Here is a 3,457-nt window from a genome sequence, read left to right on the forward strand (position 1 = left end):
GCTCGAAGCGCCCGCGTCTAGAGATACTTTTTGTAAACCCTTCCAGCTTTATGAAAGTCACAAATTCTTAATCTTAGGTCTTCTGAGATCTCTTTTGTTCGAGGCATGGTTCACATCAGGCAATGCTTCTTGTGAATAGCAAACTCAAATTTTGTGAGTGTTTTTTTATAGGCAAGGCAGCTCTAACCAACATCTCAAACCTCGTCTTATTGATGGACTCCAGGTTATCTGACTCTTCGCTCCATTAGCTTTTGGAGAGTCATTAGCCTAGGTTCAATACTTTTTCCTACCATACACTGTGAATGTTTAAATGATGTATTCAATATAGACAAGAACATTTTTGATTAATTTGTGTTATTAGTTGAATCACACTATGTTTTGTCTATTGTTGTGACTTAGATTAAAGATCAGATCAAATTTGATGACCATTTTATTCAAAGATCCAGGTATTTCCAAAGGGTTCACATACTTTTTCTTGCCACTGTATGTAGCCATAATTTAACATTTGAAGATGTCTGCTATTACTTTTTAAACTTTTTGTGAGTGTAATGTTGGCTTTTTTTATTGTTTATTTGACTTTTGTTTATTGTCTTTCACTTGCTTTGGGCAATGTTAACATATGTTTCTCATGATAATAAAGCCCTTTGAATTGTATACTGTAGGTCATGGTCTCTTCCTCAGAGGACTGAAAAGAGAAGTGACTATCTCTCTCTCGCCATCTTTTTCTCTTTGCATCATATCGGCGTTTCTCTCTCTCTCTCGTTCCTTTCTTATCTCTTCTCTTCGTCTCATCTCTCTCCTCATTAAGTGGCATATGGTCGAACCTTGACAGATGATTTGGATCGGATGGACAGACGAGAGGATAAGCAAACACACCAGACGTTCTATATACATACTCCAATTTCTTCTAACAGAGGTGACGATCATCAACGCACTGGTGGTTAGTTTAGTGTCCCCTGCAAACGGCTCAAATGTAATGCCCTATCTATCTCTGGAAGACACACATCCCTAGATCAGGCCCCTAGATTCAAAGAGCTAGAGGAAAACATTTTGATAGGGCAATTTATAAATGGTTTATATACTTTTTCGCGAAATGAGAATTCAATTTATTCTTAGTCCCCCGACTCTCTCTTAATGTTCTTGTCGCCTCTAATGATCTAGTCTATTTCTAATATAGCTCTACTCCATTCTTTCTCTATCTATCTCTAATCTAATCTTTCTCCTAATACCAGTAAATTGCCAACAATCCGTAGCCTTCTGTGATCTTGAAATAACTAACAAACTGGACACTAACTAGTATAATTCAGGCTTGAACTGGACCTTCTGCTATCAGATCCAACAAAACCCTCCCAAGTAAGAGATATTGTCTACTATTTTGGGAAACACATTTTAGCGTGCAACAAAGCACCGGGCTAAGGAATGCACTATCTATGCCACCCGAGTGCGTAGCAACTGCTGTGAACTGTCATTTGTTATGTCAGCTCGCTGCTATTAGGTTCTGGAATCAGTACACACGCCTATAAGACAACAACTATTTGACACTCATACACAAAGGAATGAGCTAGTGGCAGTGAGGCAAGTGTAAGGGAAAAAGGTATGGGATACTGCCGCTGGCGTGCTTGGGCCCGGTGCTTGTTGGGGTTTCCTTCAAGGTCCTTGTTCTGAAATCAGTCCTCGCCTCCTCTGCTGGTCTGCCACCCTTCCGAATTCCAAAGGAGACGGTGAAGAGGGCGGGGCTCCCTATAGCCTTATGCCCTCCTCCTTCCTCCCAAGGGGCTTCCCCCACTTCCACTGGCCCCAAGGATGACCACCCCCTCTACCAGGCGAGGAGAAGCCCCTCCCAGCTCGGGGTGCTGCCAGGGTGACGCTCCAGCCTGGCCCAGCAGAGAGGGGAGCCGTCACACCACTCCCATGCTGACTCAGGGGCTCCCTAGCTGGGCCAAGGGACTAGAGCGAGTGGGGCTGGGTGGTGTGAAAGGAAGGCCTCGTTCTTGGAGGGCCTCTCTGCGCATGAATTCTCCCCCTCATTCCAAGAGCACTCCCTAAGGGAAGGTGCAGACAGGAATCCCCTCCAGGTGTGTTCGGCGAGGGACAACTGGTAGCTTCCCACCATTTCACCAGTGAGAAACTCCCCCTCTGGGGTCCCTCTATGACTTTGTCCCTCCTCCTCTGGGGAACTGGCACTACCTCAGGCCGCAGTACGACAGAGCTGGGTGCGGACCAGATGGAATCCTCCGGGGGCCTCCGTGTCACTCCTCGTCTCGATCCATAGTAAATGGCCTTTCGTCCTGGGAATCGCATTGTAGGAGCTCCCTGGGTGGTTGGCGACCTGCCAGGGACACAAGGATGGTGGAGGTGGTGCTTCTCCAAAGCCTCAGCAGAGGACTCCCTTGTGCCAAAGTAGTGTCTGCTGAATGAAAATCCTCAGTGGATAGGGTGCTCCATCTGTATGAAATAGTTCAATGAAAATTGTAAAAACCTAGCCAATGTGTTTGAAACTGAGCAACTGTGTTTAATATGTTCTTATCTGGGGACTGGCATAGACGTCTAATTACAAAACTATAAAATGTTTTTGATCTCATAATTTGATTGCTGGATTTCCAATATGCAATATGTTCGTCTGATAGGTTGTTTGCTGCGGTTGACCGCCGCTGACTTGCCCTCTTGTGTACTAAATCGTTCTCATCAACCACTGGCCCTCAAGTGTCACCTCTTTAACAGCAACTCACATCCTCTCGTCCCCTCAAGTTGTTTTTTTGTACTGGGAGTGAACCCACGATGTAATGGAAAGTAATCAACATTTCAATTGGGCTCCACTTAATTTCCACTTTCAGTTGCAGAGAGGTGTTCGGGAAATAGAAATGTCACTCTTGTGTACTACAGTTATTACATTGATTCTTATGTCTGGAGCCTCAGCTAACCCTAAGGGAGGGATTCGTGAGATGTGACTCAATTTTTGATTTAATGTGTGCATATATACTCGCACCTCATGACTCAAATTCATTGAGTGGTGAACTGGTCTGTGTTAGTCTGTCACCGCTTAAAGTGGCATGGTTTAAAGTCCTACATTGGCTAGGTAGCTTTGCTACAATATTGCTTTTCACCCTCTTCTGTTAGGTGTCTAAGTGACCTATGCTAATGATGGGGATATAAATACCGTCTAAGCCACTTTAGAGTAACACAATCACTTCAAAGGGGAGCCTGTTGACCTGCCGGGTAACCTAAAGTAGGCCCTTAAATATGGGGCATTTGGCACCAATGATCTTCCATGGTCGTACTTATCCCTGATTTGGGATGCCCACGGGCGTGTGTGATGCCGCTGAGGTAACTGTTTACAGCTGCTTGTTGAGCGGCGCGAGAGCTGGTTTGTCAGCAGCCAAGCCAACTCTTAAAGGTACACCGTCAAGGCTTGCCAATAAGCCTACTCTGTCTGTCCGCTCTCACCATATTCCAGGCA

The sequence above is a fragment of the Salvelinus sp. IW2-2015 genome, unplaced genomic scaffold (assembly GCF_002910315.2).
Source record: "Salvelinus sp. IW2-2015 unplaced genomic scaffold, ASM291031v2 Un_scaffold3404, whole genome shotgun sequence".
Classification (NCBI taxonomy): Eukaryota; Metazoa; Chordata; class Actinopteri; order Salmoniformes; family Salmonidae; genus Salvelinus; species Salvelinus sp. IW2-2015.